This window comes from Anomalospiza imberbis, chromosome 1, assembly GCF_031753505.1.
Source record: "Anomalospiza imberbis isolate Cuckoo-Finch-1a 21T00152 chromosome 1, ASM3175350v1, whole genome shotgun sequence".
NCBI lineage: Eukaryota > Metazoa > Chordata > Aves > Passeriformes > Viduidae > Anomalospiza > Anomalospiza imberbis.
This window is the reverse complement of record NC_089681.1, coordinates 51,606,718-51,623,734: the sequence shown is the minus strand read 5'-3', so window position 1 is coordinate 51,623,734 and position 17,017 is coordinate 51,606,718. Positions and strand designations below refer to the sequence as shown.

General features: G+C 39.8%; 1 protein-coding gene across 1 annotated transcript in view; it reads right to left on the bottom strand.

Moving 5' to 3' along the window:
• The window catches only part of ANKRD12 (ankyrin repeat domain 12), a 58,026-nt gene extending 42,622 nt beyond the window's left edge, over nucleotides 1–15,404 (bottom strand). The window contains exon 1 of the mRNA XM_068192116.1: nucleotides 15,380–15,404. The gene's annotated coding sequence lies outside the window, so the exon portion shown is untranslated. The remainder of the gene's footprint in view (nucleotides 1–15,379) is intronic.
• Nucleotides 15,405–17,017: the final 1,613 nt, after the last annotated feature.

Genomic DNA, 17,017 nt, shown 5'->3' with positions numbered 1-17,017 from the left:
AGGCAGAAGCGGATGCGCAGGAAGCTCCACCTGAACATGAGAAGAACTTTACTGTGCAGGTGACGGAGCATTGGGACAGATAACCCAGAGAGGCCAGGGGGTCTCCCTCACTGGAGGTATTCAAAAACTCTATGGACACAGTCCTGTGCCATGTGCTCTGAGATGGCCCACTGCGGTCCCTTCCACCCTGACCCACTGATTCTGTGATCAAAAGTAAACGTGAATTCATGAAATTCTTGACCTAAGTCAAATATGTTTTGGAAAGAAAACTGCTTTGGAAGTTCACTAAAACTGAGTGCCACATACTGGATTATCAAAGCAGAACCACCACACCGTAAGACTAACAAACAGCACTATTTCCATAAAGTGTTTCAAGTACCAGATTGCTGTTGCACAATGGCTGTGCAAAATTAAAAGCAGATGTAAATGCATCACATATTTGAGAAAAAACACTTTTCATAAGAGGTAAATATTAAAAAAAATTATTAAAACATAAGTATCCTGGCCAGAAATTAGGCAAACAATTCAATTGGTGATTACACAGTGTATAACAATAAAATTTTCTGTGGAAGAAGTGATTTTACTGACATTTCAACTTTTATTTCCACTTCTCTGGAGTTCAATGCCATTTCAACTCAAGTTCTAAACACAAATGTTTGCATTCATAGTGAAAATGTAGAACATGGTCTTCCAGGGAAACTTAGATCTGCCTGTTTTGAGTTTTCCTCACAGCCATTTCTTAATGCAATTATTGGTTTATTAGACAATCCTGATGGCACATTTTGAATCACCCTAAATTAAAAGTTAAAGTCTTTACATTCAAATTATTTTCCTTTGTCATAACAAGAACTGTCCTCGCTTTTCATCTGACACACAGGCACAGCTGTGCTTTCTCTCAAATAAAGTGATTTCAAGCTTTTCAATAAAACAGAATTTGCTTCCTACTAAAGAAACTTCTCTGTATGTAACAAAATCAGATCTTCTTATTTTATGTTTGGACATCTTTCCTGCACATTCATTATCAGTCATGAGTCATACTGCTGGAAATACTGTTGAACTCTTCTCTCAGCCATTTTTCAGCTAAGGAACTAAAAATTCTATTTTCTCCTTGAAGTAACAAAGGTAAGCATTTAGACAGATCTATGGGCAGTGACATAAAACACTAGGATTATTTCACATTAAAAAAAAAAAAAAAGCAAAAAAAAATCCCACCAACCACCACAATTTCAGATATAATTAGCTACAGAAAATTAGTGATATAATAAATCTCCAATGCCAACAAATTACTATATTAATTTGCATAAGCTGACATCTAGCACTTATGAAAAAGCTTGTCTTTACCTATGTAAAAAAAAAAGGGGAATTCAAGCAGTACTACAACGGTGCTGCTGCCACTGTCATTCACTCCTTTACATCTTTCAGTCCGTTCTTCTGAGAAATTAAGGGCCATGTGTTTGTGTTAGATGCAGATATATGATTCACTAATGACTTCCAAGCCTGTAGATGATTTTCTTTTAATCTGACAGCTGTAGACATTTTCAAATATATTAAGCACTCACAAATTTCATGGGAAAAGGTGGCCACTTGATAATAATAACAACAACAATAATCCATCACCATTTTTCGTATGGGAAGGCTTCAATATGAGCTTCATGACATACTGCCTGTAAGAAAACTTCATGAGATGGCCTTTGCAAACCACTTTCCTTTTTTCTCTTAGTTATGGAGGGGAAGTTTCAGTTAAGACCTGCACATTACCAGAGTCAGTCAACCACACAAACTGATAAGAAATTAAGCATCGTCAGTTCTGGTGCTCACTGAACTACTTGTTTCCTTTCTGGTTTAGTGTCTTCCCTTTAACACCCACAGGGAAATGTTACAGGATACTTTGGGAAGGTTTTCTTTGGTAGCCCTGTTGTACAGCAGATCTTGAAGGATAGTTGCCTGCTAGTACTACATCAAAGCAAGGGGGCACAACATTATCCTTCTATGAGAATACCAGTAATTGATGAGTTAATTTCCAAGATACTGCATATACCCTCCTGCTCTAGAAAGCATCTGCATTTGAAAAGCAGGGGACCAGAGTAAGGCAATCTTCTCAACTACCTCTGCTTTCCTGTATTTCCCATATCTTACTTCATCTGCAGGGAAAAAGAAAAAACAAAACAAAAAAAACCAACCAAACAAAAAAATCCTTCTCTTTCAATAAGGATTTACTCCAGACTGGGAAACAGTGAATCAACTATAACAAATTTCTTCTATAAATAGTTGACAGGAATGCTTCAGAATGTTATAATAAAATTAAACTACTGAAAATGACAACTATGGCTACATCTAAATTAGCAAGAAGTAAAGAATTATCAAGAGCAGACCTGTAGAGTGGAATAGCTGGTAACAAAAATCCAAATTTACAATAGTCACATTTAGCAGATTTGCTCTGTTCTAGTGCAGTTCTATGTACTAAATGCATATTAAAATTTGGAGCACATTCAACAAATTCCTAAACACATCTCAGCTTAAACCAGGAGGAATCAAGCTCTGAAAACACTACACATAGCAAACTAAACTACAGTGAGAAGACAGGATAGTCACTGATTTAAACTAAGATAGACCTGATTTTCTCTTAGCAATCTCTTCCTTCCCAGCCCTAGAAATTTGTCCCTTCCAAGTTTATTTTGAAATGACTGGTATGATCTAGATCTCAAAGCTATTAAGAGTCTACCAAAGGAAAAAATAAAATTAGTGGATAAGTACAAGAGAGATGGCTAAGAACAGATGAGCTGAGGGAAAGGCAGGCAAAAGCCAACATTACATATTCTGCTCAGAGAAAGCCAGCTGGCCAACCCGTATGCACACACTGGCTAATTAAGAAGTATGTAGGTAGCTCACGCCTAGCCATACCAAATGTTATCTGCATTCTGGTGGGCGTGTGTCAAACACAGATGAGGTTAACACACTGGGAGAAAGGGAATGGGTATAGTACAAAGGACCAAAAAGCTAGAGAAAACTGGTATTTTCAGATCCTGTAAGAAGAAGAGTTTTAGCAAAAAGATGTTCATTTAACTAAGTTTAACACTCTGTGTTCTTTTTTCTTCTTAACAGGAAAGTGCAAATGACTTCAGTATTTTATTTCACAACAAAAGCATCCTTCAGCAAACAGCTCAGAGAAGTGATTTCTTTCCAAAAGAGAGGTTAACTAATTATTAATGCTAAACGAAATGTGTTATGGGAGATCTAACAGCACTGCCAATTATTTTTTTCTTATGGAACTCAGTCCTTCTATACAGTTACTCAACCAGAGTCAACTGCTACACAATGAAATGGCTCCTGGTAAATGAACATGTAATCAGATCAGCATCTACCTTTTCACCTACAGTGTCCAGTAAGAAAAAAGGGCTTGAGACAGAACAAGAGATTATTCAAGATATTTCTGTTAGAAGCTGGGGATGTGCTAAGAGGCACAAGACCAGCAATTTGGTACTGTGAGGAAAGAGACCATTCAGGTCACAACACACATTAAGAGGGCAGTGAAGTCCAGTAGCACAGGGCCAGGCTTTTCTTGGTTGCAGTTTAAACACCACGTCTACAAAAAGAACATCTGTCTGTATTTTAACCTGGTATCTCCCACACAGAAATATGTCTAAAGCTTCAGAATAGCCAAATGACAAAATGTGACTGTGACAAGGACGCAGTGGAGAGAGAGACTTGAGAGGACAATGCTGAGAAGGGATTGTCTCTGGGAGGAAAGCACAGGGGACTCCATGATCAACACACAAATATTTTTTCCACAGAATACTTTTATTCCGTGTTACAGAACACAAACCAGAAGCCTTTAGTCTTGTCATTCCTATGCCTTGCAAAAACGCATGAGTGTTCTATATCCTTCTTGTTTAAACTGAGAATGACCAGCTTATCCCTGTGGTCCATTTTCCACTACCTCCTTGGACAGACACACTTGCAGAAATGAAGTCTCAAACATGGCTGATGTCTCATGAAAATGTCAAAATGATGGTAAAGGATGGGAAACTGCCGAGAGCAAGCACTTCAAAATCTCATCAGAACATTATACAAAACAGTGTTCTGAAAGGTCAAAATTTCAGTGACTGCAGCCAGAAAAATATTTGTACCAAGGTCTTAATTGAAGAAAACTACTTCAACACAGCTATTCTATAATCATTAGAGCAGTTTACTTGATCTTTACAATGAAGACACAGAAAAGGTCATTAAAGGCTTTATTTGAGCAGAAATAGTTTAAGGTTCTTGTGTTACACGGATCCCTCCAAAAAAGACTTCCTCTCAGTCATTTAGCAACTGAGGGTGCTGCTGTAGTCCAGCACATATTACTGCTAAGTAGTACTAGGGAACATTTTTACTCCTTGGGTGCTGAAATCAAAGTTGAATAGGTACAAAATCTAGACAGTAAAACATTTTTCCTAAAAAGCTGATAATACATTAGATATATGCAGCTATAATGGACTAAATATACACTGCAATACATCCCTACTGGCAAGCCTGCCTCCTGCTGCAGGCTAGAACCATATTATTCTTGACAAGCTCAAAGGAAAACACATTCTGCATAAGAAAAGATTAAATAAAAGGCTATTTGTGTACACTGTACTATTTGAGATTGTATTTTTACCATCACCACTTCCTGTATGTGGTACACACTATAATACCTTCAAATACAATTAACAGAACATTTTACCAGGCTCTTTTTGCCCTGCGCTCCATGGTGTCTCATTTGTACTCACAATTCAGTTCTCTGGCACTAACCAGCAAATAAATTACTAACCACTACTGGCTTTAGGTAGCACAGCAATTTAGTATTGTAGAGAGAACACTGTCTGAATGATACATGCAGTGGCTTTTGCAGATGAAAGGTGACATGAACATTTTTATTTGGAAAATATTCACAAGGTCTTTTCACACAACTGCGATGGTTCAGTGCATGCACATTCCGGTGTCAGGGTTATGATGAAAGAACTAAGCTCCAACACAGTCTCAAACTAATGTGCCTAAGGCAACAGTCTGTTGCTGTATTAAGTGCAAATACAGTACCCAGCACGGACATGAGTCACAAATTTGGCAGATTTTACAGCATTTGACGATAAAAATATGACAAAACATTCTTGGTTCAGAAGTGAGAAATTCTTTTTTATTACATTTTTTCTTCAAGATTTGCACAATACTTGACACAACTTTGTGGTTAGAACATGCAATGCTGGGATTAGTTCTACTCTTTTGCTATACCTATTGTGCAATCTTAGAAACCTCTTCCCTGTAGCAGTTTGCCCTACCAGATTTTAGGGAATATATTAAAAATATTGAAGAAAACTAAGCATCAGCCTAATAAACATACATTTCAGAAATATGTGCCATGAGCTAAGTTGTGTGTATATATATATATATATATATATATATATTTTGGAGACTCCTCAAATACTAGCTAACAGATGGAACAGACTCATTGTCCTATTAGAGAGCATTCCTACATTTTAATTTGAAATGTTGAGATACCGAGACTCAAACCTATGAATTGTACAAATCTTTCTGAAATAAGCAAAATAAACTACTTATTTGAACTCCATTTTATGAAGGTGTCCTTTGTAAAATAAAATGTAACAGTAGAACAGGCATGGGCAGTGACTACTCACAATCTCCAGAACAGCTTTTAATATACTCTGAAGTACCTACTCATCACATGCCAGACTACACTATACAGGGATAGGATGAAGTCCCTAAAAAACAGCCAACACTCAGGCAGCAAGAAAGATTTTCCAATACTTCAGCTGGAACTCACCACTACTTCCTACCAAAATAAGGAATGTATCTCATAGTCTAGGAATTTCTACTAGGAAGAGAAAAAAAATGAGAGGACATACAACTCTTTCCTATGCAGAAAACAAAATCTTTGCAGCGGTTTTGTTGCACTTGCCTATATAGTTTCTTGGGCTCCTACAGATAATCCCTATTTTAAGAGCCTGAGTTTACCTGTGCTTGGTTTCAAGTGTCAAGTTCCACAGATTTCACAACACTCTTCAATTGATTTCTGTGGTAGTAGTAGCAGCTAGACTTGTTAAATTCTTTATAACAAATATTCTCTAATAAAGAGTGTGACTGAATCTATAGCTTTCTAATCAACCTTTAGTAAGATTTTTTCCCCTCTTTTATTTTAACTAAACACATATTTATCAGAGAATACAAGAACTTCATTGTACATAGAATTAAAGAATAGTTGAGGGGAAGAGACATTTAGAGGTCCATTTAAGTCTCTCAGTTATCTAGTCAGTCAGACATTTTCAACTTCAGCTGAACTTTACAGGACCAGGCTGAGTTTGTTACTTAGCAGGAAAACACAAAAGAAGTATGGAAAGTACAAAATTTCCTAACTGTAGGCACCTGTAAATCATGTAGCGGCACTTCACAAGCAGCACATTGTGGAAGAAGAAAAAACTTTGGCCCAAGATTCAATTTACAAAATCCTATTCACTGATTGAAAACACCACACCCCAATATGTCTTAGAGATGCGTTACATGGACTGACTTCAGATTTAAAGGTACTGTGGGCTCATACATACGGTTCATTAGAGAGATCATGCTGCAGTAACAGCTGTATCTGAGCAAGAGACGACTCCTCTTTCATATCACAGCTTGTCTTTAGGAATACCCCTGCACATCTTCCCAAAGGTTTTCTTGCAACTACAGATTAAATATCAACTAAGTAAGGACTGAAACTTTTACTGGAGTAAATTGGGCATTTCCTGCTTCACAAATTCTCAACTAAAATTCCAAAATCTACCTATCAGAATGAAACCAACATGCTGACAACCTGGTGAAGTTCTGAGGAACCAACGATCACAAACAGCTGCAGCAAGTGGCTAAAGCTGCTCCTAGAGAAAGGTAATCTATCTCTCACTCTTAACACGATTCCTACTATTTCAGCTTGTCTTGATTTCTACATTCTTAAAAGGAAGAAAACATCTACCATACCTTTAAAAAAAAACCCAATACCAATATCCTAAATAAAAAGCAGCACCTATCCCAGACAACTCCAAAGATATTACCATTCATAAATCAAAATCAGGAGTGCTCCATCTCCCTTCACAAATATTAATTTCTTTTCACAATATTGCTGGAAGATGAAAATGCATTATTTCCCTCATTTTACAGATGGCAAATTAGGTTGACAGAAATAATGAAGGGAAGACAAAATGAAGTGAGGAGTTTGACCAATCTGCCACACTTGTAACATCTAAGACTTTATTTTTGAGATTATTTTGCATTAGATAGTAGTTAATACTTGGTTAGACCATAGCTACTACTGACTTAATTTTCAGCTTCTGCAAGCAACAACTCTTTCTGCAGAATGAAAAAGGTCAAACAGTCTCAAAGCAGATATCCCCATGTGAGGAAAACAGCATGTGCTCATAAAAAGCCCATAGCTCACACAAAATCCAAAACAAACTGAAAACAGGGAATTTTCAGGGTCAGTGTTCAACTTCCTTCAACATGGGACCCTCTCTTCCTGTAACCTCGTAAGTTAGAGAACTTACTTCAGCTTCTGCCACAGGACTCTTCTTAGAGCAGTAACCTAGACTGCACAAATGCATTTAACCCCAGACATTTGTACAGTTTGTCATTTAAAGTGGAATATCATCCAAAAACCCATCAACTCATAATGCAATTCTGCCGTGTGCAGCAGGGCAAAAGAGCAGTGCTGCTCTAATACAGAGCAGAAGGTAAAGGTTAACCACACAGCAAGAAGTAGAACACACCAAGAAGTCATGCAAATACGGACAAGAAGCACTCGTTTCACTTCTTTTGCGACACACTCCTCCCATTTCCTTTCTCTGCTTTCTCTGAAGTTTCCAGTCTCAAACAGATTCTGAGATCCTCCCACTGCAGATGTCACTCCACTCATCAAGATAATGTGGGGGGGGGGAAGAAAAAAAAAAATCAAAGCAGTTTGTTGGTATCACACTTCTAAACTCATATGGAATTAATTACTGTTTATGTCTTTCCAAGACACTGCAAAAATGCATAAAAACTAACATTTTGTCAAAATATCCTTGCAGGTGCTATGTCAACCAACTGAATATTGTTTGGCATGTAAGACCTAAAAATTGCTAGCAGAGCATGACAGAGGAAAAGAAGAAGGATCTCAAATATCTATAAATGACCTTTAAAATTCTTCCACATGGATTAAAAAAAAAAAAAAAAATGTGATAGTCTTTAACATCTCACAGGAGTATTGAAGACCAAGTATCCCAAAAGGTAGTTTTCAAAGGATAGGACACTCTCAAGTAATTATTTAGATTCATAGATCCTAAACCTGCATAAACCCATCTGTATCAAAACCAATCCAAAAGAAGACACCAAGACACCTCCAACAAAGCCCTTTAAGGTGCTGAGAAAAGGTAGAAAGCAAAATAAGGAGGGAAGAGATGAATCCTTTTCCTAGATAACTCTTGTACAGCTCCCTTCTAGGATGCTGAACTCCTTCCTTACTTAAAAAAAAAAGAAAAAAAGAGAAAAAGCCTTAGGAATTAATTAATCTGTTTACATAATATTATGTAGAGTGAAAAAAAAAAACATTGACAAACACAGCCTGAACAGACAGGATAGCACAACCCTGAAAACATGTGAGCAGGGAAGACAGTGCTTTGCAACACGGATCCCTAAAAAAGATCTTATATAAACAGAGAGTTGAAAAAGGAAAGCACTGATGAGAAGGTACCTGAACGAACAAGAAAGTAAGATCAAATAGCATTATTTCTTTTTTTAATTTTTGGACAGAAGTCTGAAATCCTAAATATTAATTGTTTAGTAAAAGGAACACACAGGGTCTTTACGATAAGTAAAGGAACTCTCTTTACAATAAGTACTCTCTGATTTATACAGAAATAGTACAGATGTCTATATTCAGGACAAATTTTCAGAACAGCAGTTCTACCAGTTTGAGACTATGAAATTCTCCATTATTTCAGAGAAATTTTTGAAGGGCTGTGGGCTTCCTTAGTAGTGAAGCATGTAGACTGGATACATATATTACAAATGAACTTGCAAAACCATAGCCTTAAGTAATTATTAACTTTTACAACAGGCTTGGAAAAAGGCGACTTTTTCTAGAAAAGCATAAAACAGTAGGACGTTTTGATATCACAATGGCATCCCAGATTACACAGGAATGGCAGAATCTTTATCAATAAGCCAGTATTATCTCACCAAAAAAGGCAGACCATTCAATTACCACTATTCATTCAATCATTAATTTCCTCTCAGTAACCAAGAAAAGTGCTGCATGGAAAGCATTTACATTTTATGAAAAAATCTATTTTAAACTAAACAGCTTAAAGTACAAATGCTGGAAGTTTGTGGAACTTGCATAACATACACGTGATTTTCATTAAAGAATGGTTAGGAATTATTTAAAAGCAGAAACTCCTCCCTGAGTCGGAGAGACTTGTGTTGAAGCCTCTCTTTATGCATATAGACACATATTCCCTACCACAAAATAGGAAGGATAAGATGTAAAAAAGAAATTAATGTTTAGGAATAGGGTTATCTCTGATTATCTCCTGGCATTATCAACAAACAAACACTGCCTCTCCCAGAATGGTGACAAATCTTCCTTTCAGAAGTCAGACATCAGTCCTCATTTCAGTGTGGCAGGACTGGCTCCCACGTAGTGACAAGGGGCATAATTCCTTCTGAACCACTTATACTATTTCTACAGCATTCCTTCATGTGGGCCAGTAAGGAACTGAACTGCTGCCAGAATTCAAGATCAATCTGAAGGACACTTGTCAGTATTGTATTATTCTCAAGTGCATTTCTCTAGTCTCAGATTAACCCTTTGTCTTTTCATGGAGGATACTACCATTATTGTTCATACACAGGCTGGCTGCTCTGCAAGGAATCATTGGATAAAAACAAATAGAACAGCTTGAATAAAATTGTTTTTCTTCTTTAAAGAATTCCAAAGGATCAAAAAAAGGACTAAGTTCATTTGCAGATGTTCTCAATATTAAAATAACAATTTCTGAATACATTCTCTTATTGCTAATTATACTTCAGCTACTTTTCGTATTTCTCCTTTGGCAACAGAAAATAAGATTGTTTCACTTTCAGTTTCTCACTCACAAGCTTATTCAGAGTCAAGCACCGGAAGACACTTTTTCCATTAAGTTATAGCACAAGTAATGTACAGAAGACATAGATGGATTTGTCTTTCTTTAAAAAGAAATATCAGAAACTGCATTTTTAACAGGCAAAATGAAGTCCAAAGAAGTCTTACTTATGCAAACAGCTAATTAGTAATTTAAATTTTTAAAAAATGACTTAATTAAGAATCTGTATAGCAGAACTTGGTAGAATGTACCACAGCTTTACAAGACTACCACACACAGGCAGTACAAGAAGAATGCATCCTCTGACTATTAAAAATTAAATTAGTCAGGAAAAACACATTAACTACAACAGCTGAAAATTTATCAAGCCTTCAGCCATAAATTCAGCAAGGAATCTCAACAGAATAACTAAAATTAGAACATAATATTTTCCTTGCACTATTGGGCCAAATTCCGGGTTGAACTGGTCACGGCCATAAACACACTGCTCTAGCTGAGCGTGCAGGGAGCCTGGGGGGGACTAGATGGCAGGGTCAGATGGGGGGTCAGAGGTGCCTTCTGGCCTCAGCTAGTCCATGATTCTGTCCCATGAATCAGAAATGCAGATGTTCTTTACCTCAGCAGCAGGATGGCTACAGTCTGCTCTCTCCTCCTGCTGACATGTTCAGCATAACACAAGGTTTGTGTCTTCTACATTCTCCAGAAACTTATGCTACATAGTTAGGACAGCATTTATTCTAACAAATCCTCACATAGCTGGCCAGAAGAACCAGTGCATCTTGTGAGTATGAGTGTCATACTCAAATTGTATCAGGACAACTGTGTAGAATGCAAACATCATATTCCTACTGAGGGAAAGACCTAGGTATCAAAATAAACCATTTACATGGAAAAACAACCTCACCTCTCAGAATCAGACACAGGTAAGTTCCCAAAGTGCCTGAAGGGATTGCCCTTTATTCTCAATAATCTCTCAAAATAAAGGAGATCCTTGATTCTACAAAGAGGAATTCTATTCCAGGGAAATAAAAGAATATGCTAGCCCAAGAACTCCTAGGAGCCAAAGACACTTAGTGCAAAATCCATTAGTCCTCCCTTTTAATCTACAAGTCTATAAACTTGAATGTTCACAGGTGCTTCCTCTTGAGTCTTTTTTAGGATGGGTTCAAAGGAAACACCTGCACAGTTTGGCTTAATATGATACACTCTTTAAACTACATGGAGAAGTGGAGCTGTAAACGTCCGGTTTGATCTACAGGTTATTACTTAAAGATGTTGCTAAATAAATACTTTTCAATTAAGAAAGACTACAGAGTCTACAGAATAAAACTTAAAAGCCTCTTTATCAGCATTTTGACAAAGGTAAGATAAGCAAACATACTGCCAAACAATTTTCAACTCCTTCCACAGGAAACTACTTTCCCTCTGGAAACCTACAGATCTCCAAGACAAGAGATTTCATAACTTTGCCATATATTATTACTAGAATCTCAGTAATTTCTATTTAAATATTCATAAACTAATGATAATTTGTCAATCTAAAACCAAGAAAATACTCAACTTATCTGCAGCACTGCCAGAAAGAACATGACTTAAAGCACACACAAAGGCCCTTCACAGGCTAAGAACAGATAGATAAAGGGCCAACACCTACTCACAGTCCTTCATAGCAGGATTCAGGACAGGTAAAGCAGGAAGCTGGAGTGCTACCACTCATAAGAAGAATCTAAAGCAGTAGATGCAGGACAGAAAGCAATCTTGGCTTACTCATGGGTTCCCAAATGGATAACAGGTTTTTGTCCTGGCTAAATTGTGAAGACATGCAACAAGTTTTATTGCCACCTCTTGGCCATCACCAAATCTCAAAAAAAATAACAACAAAATCATCTGTCAGCTCCTTTACAGAAATAATCTTTCTTTGGGGGAAAAGACATAGCAAGGGAACAGATGGAGTGGAAACAGAGAACAAGCAGAATACTTGTTCGCAGACAAGCATAACTATTTAGGGCTGTAAAACTACAGTGAGTACCGCAGTTGACTTTCATTGAAGTTTTACTGTGTCATCTGGAAAATCAAAGGGACTGGAAAGTAAAGAACCAGTTATCTTCAAGACAAAAACCAAGATTTTTTTATATTTGCTTAAAAAAGGTAAAAGGGGTGTCAAGACACCTATTTCTTCTAGAAGTCAAAAGATGAATAGATTAGCATTATCCACACATGAAAGACAGTAACACTAATGAAAGGCCCATTTTCCCTTCATTATTAAACTAGTAGTAAGAACCCAGATTAGTAGGTTACTGAAGAGTACAGAGTACCACAGAAAGTTGGTTTCTCTCAGTTAGTTGTTTGTTGCAGAGAATAATGAAGGAAACAGACAAGAGGAAGACAATTCCACGAACCAGCTAAGAAAGTGATCTGGCTAACAGAGCTTGAAAGGTTTGATAGCCAGATACCTCTTCAGTAGGAGTAATACAAAAGGCTTGGAAAGAGAAGAGAAACCATAGGAAATGTCTTTACACATAAGCTCATTTCTGCTGTCATCAAACAATGGAACTTCTTAAGATCTACCACAGAACACTTGGAAATGTGTAAGGGTTATTTGGGGTTTGTTGCACTGAATACATTCTGAAGCCCAGAGAGGATGGCAAAAAGTACTTTCTACCTCTGATGCTTTCCAGCCTTATGAATGTAATATATAAGGCAAGGAAAGAGTTGTTCCAATACTCTCTATCTCCAGCAAGCTACTCAAGGATAGAAAGCAGATGACCAGAGAAGAAAATATGTAAAGCTTTCCTCCTCAGAGTGCATTTTTGGATTTTGCCTTTAATATAGCCCCTAATTCTGTCTCTAATGTTGCTAATGGCTTTTCTTAACATAAACCAGTGTGAAATCACCCCTCTTGTGACATTATCACTACCTAGAGCACTCTGTGTAGAAGCCATGGACCTGAGGAGCATTTATTCATATGTTGCTTGCGAAAGACAAAAGCAGTTGCAGCAGACATAAGGATCCTTCATCAGATCCAGGGAAATAATCTAAAATAAACTAAGGCAAAGACATACTCTCAAGAGCTTAATGTCTCTACATGAATATTTAGTCTTTAAGCAAGGTGGCGATAAAGGTCCTCAACTGCCTCCATAAGCTTACAGAAGAACTTTTAAGACTTTCTGTGTTCTGGAATAATAATGAACTGACAAAAAAAACCCAAAAAAAACCCCCTAAAGATGTTAGCAGAGCTCTGACTTCTGTTATTCTGTTAATAAAATCATTCAGTGTAATAACACAAAATGCAAGACTGAGTTTGTGCTAATATTTATTTCATACCATCTGTCACTAGAGTCTAAGTAGAGTCTAATCATGTAGTTAAAAAATAGTTTGATTTGGAGACTAAATGACCAATCAACATTTATAATACTCCATCTGCAAGAGAACACAGAAAAGAAGAAACACTAAACAGTCATGCCCAGCCCATCACTTTGTAAGGTAATATTCAAAAAATGACAAAAGTAGGTTGCTTTGAGTGTGTATATTAACAGTGTGGTAACAGGTTAATCATTACATATTTTGTGATCAATAGTTTTTTCCAGTTTTAAAGAGGACCAACTGCACTAGTCTCTCAGGCAATTTCATTAGCTGGTCTAAACATGGTAAATCAGTTCAACAAATACAATTTGTTTTCCTGCCTGTATGCCCAATACCGAGGAAGAAGTTCTGAATACTGAGGAAGAAGTTCTAGCTCAGTCATTTCTAGGTGCCTGTGTTTCCATTAAAAAGGAGATCCAGGACCTTCCACCTAGTTAAGTTAAAGCTGCAACAGCTTATGGAGTTTCTAGCAATTTAAACAGGGTGCAAAGAAACTGTGTTTTTGAGAATGACTGGTGACCACTGATTTGTAAACACAGATATTCAGTTTTCAGTGTATGCTTTTATTCCTATGGATAAGTGGTAATATAGCAGTACCTCCTGCAACTACTGCCAAGCAAACACAGAGGCTTCACACAAAAACTCATTTAGCCTGCTTATTAAAAGCCCCTTTCCTCTAAGAAGTCACCAATTGTGCAAGCCTGTTGGAAGAAACTGCACACAGACTTCAGTTTGTGGCACGGGGCTTGCTTTCTTACACAACATCTGTCCCAAGCTTTAATGTCTGTAGTATTCTGAGTTCACAGACAATTTTGAATAATCCTCTGGGTGGGAGAAGAACACACAAAGAGATGGTAATAGACAGGCAGAAATATTTATATTTGAAAGACTGAGCTGTCATCTCTGTGAAAGAACCAAATGCTCTCTGATCAACTGCCCACACTCAGTGATTACTACAGAAAAGCCAGGAAATAGGAAAAGGGACTCACACACTACACACTGAAAAACTGACTTTGCCACAAGAAAGCCATCATGGTCCTCTGGGTGCCAAGAAAAACATTGGTACTCCTTGACATTTTAGCTTGCAAAACACATACAGAAAAGTAGAACTATTAAGGGGAAGGTGGAGTGTAAAAAGACACAGACAGTCCATGGGCTCACCACTACCTTCCCAGAGTAATATTCTGCTGTACCTCAAACCCGACAATTTTATTTGAACAGAGCATTTCTCAAGCTTGCACAGAAAGCTAATAAATTCACAGAGGGTGAGATTAAGGTCCCCAGCTGATCAAGTCACAAGGTCAGCAGGGAGCATGAATTTCCACCCCAAAGAATGAAGAAAAGCAAGAGACACCTAACACCTGCACAAACCTCAAATAAAAAGAACAGCTGAAACACCTTGACATCTCAGACAATGCTGAAGATCTGTTGCTCTGGGGACTTTTACCCAGTGAACTATAGCAAAGGATTACTGCAGAAGAAGGGAAAGAAAGCACAGGCTCCTTGCAGCTAGACAGCACCTGCACAGCAGCTCACCATGTTCCTACCTACAGTAACCAAGACTTGAGGACAACCAAGCTATGATCAACTTGCATACTGAAAACACCCACACCCTTGCTGTTTCAAAATTAGAGAGAGGGAAGTGCCCCCAACCTCCAAATCATGGCTTGTCTATAATTTGTCAAAATGAATTATTTTAATAATAGCTAATAATTTCTTATAGACATGATGATCTCACCCTTTCCTAGTATTCCAAAATTAGACAATTTTTTCCTGGAACATAAGTACATTTGGACTACTCCACATCTGTCCAATAGCTTTTTGTTCCTGTAGGCATCACTCACTTACTTTTCTCCATTAAAGATTTGTTTTATCCCATGAGTTACCTTGCAATTCAGAGGCATAATATTCCCTTTCTTCCATATCACACGGGCTGCAGAAGAAAGGCATGGAACACAGTGACAGTGTCCAGGCAATTTCCACAGGAGCTCAACCTGATAATGCCAATATTAAATAATAATACTGATATTGGAATGTGCTGCTCAGGGAGGTGGTGGATTCAATGCCTCTGGTGGTGTTTAAAGAAAGACAGGATATGGCACTTAGTGCCACGGTCTACTTGACATGACAGTGTTTGGTCACAAGCTGGACTCAACGATCTCAGAGATCTTTCACAACCTGATTCTATGTTCTGCAAAATATATGTTTTATTCGGGAGTTTAAAGTAAAAAAAAAAAGAATCCTTTAATTTCTTATTGCATACACAGTCTTCAGGGAAAAAAAAAAAAAAAAGACCCAAAAAACCCAACCAAACAAGACTGAATATTATCAATGGTACCTCGAGAGTCTGACAGGATCTAGAATGAAGAACTGAGCAACTGAGGCTGGCATTCTCTCATTCCTTGCCCTTCCTTTGTTGCCTGCTGTCACCTGTGCAGCGCGAGTTGCCGCGCTTCATCCACATCGGCAGCTGCCTGGCGCTGGCAGGGAAGGCAGGGAACGCGTTATCCTGCCGAGCTGCCAGCAGCCTCGGCGGGCCCGGCACCGACGGAGCAACTCCCGAGGCTGCAGGGAGCAGCCGAAATTCCCGACACGGAGGCGTGGCGCGTGTGTTATGTGCGTGTGTGTCTGTGCGCTATGTGTGTGTACACTGCCATGCCGCGCTCGGCACCCGCGCCCCGCTCGCCCGTGCCGCCTCACTGCCTTCCCCGCACATTCCCGGCCCTGCCTCCCGCGGGAACCTGCCGTAGGCGGCGGGCCCCTCACGCCGGGCGGCGGGGCAGGGGCCAGGCTCGGCGGGCCAGGCGGTGACAGCGGCGGCCATGGCCCCCGCCGCGGCGCTGCCGGGCTGACAGCGCGGCCGGCCGGAGCAGGGCGGGAGGCGCGGTGCCCGCTGCCCGGGGGAGCACGGCGGCAGCGGTGACACCGCCGAGGCGGGCACCGGCTGGGCGCTCCCCGAGCTCAGGGACAAGGGGGCGGCACCCCGCGGGCACCGGGTGGGGCCGGGGGTCCCCGCCGCGCGCCGGGAAGGTGCGCTCCGGTCCTTACCTTCTCTCGGGAAGCACGGCAGCGGGACGCGTCCTCCTCCTGCTGCTGTCTCTGTGGACGGCGCGGCCGCGGGGAATCGGGCAGGGCAGCGAGTGCCGCCCGCAGTGCTCAGGGGCTGAGGCTCAGCCACGGCTCCGGGCACCGGGGACTGCAAACACCCACCCGCCCTTCTTTCCTTCTTTCTGTCTGTCTGTCTGTCTATCTATCTATCTATCTGTCTGTCTTCCTTTCCTTCCCTTCCTTCCTCCTCTCCCTCTCTCTCCCTCCTTCCTTCCCTCTCTCCCTCCCTCCTTTCCTCACACCCCGCGCCGCCGCTCGGCTCCCCCCGCCCCCCTCCCAGCGGCGCTCCCATTGGCCGCGCGCCGCCCACGTGGGCCTCGCGCAGGGCACGGGACGCGGGCGAGCGGTGCCGCTGCCAACGACAGAGCGCTCGGGGCAGGCTGGGCAGCGCGGCGCTTCGCTCCATCCCCAGTGCC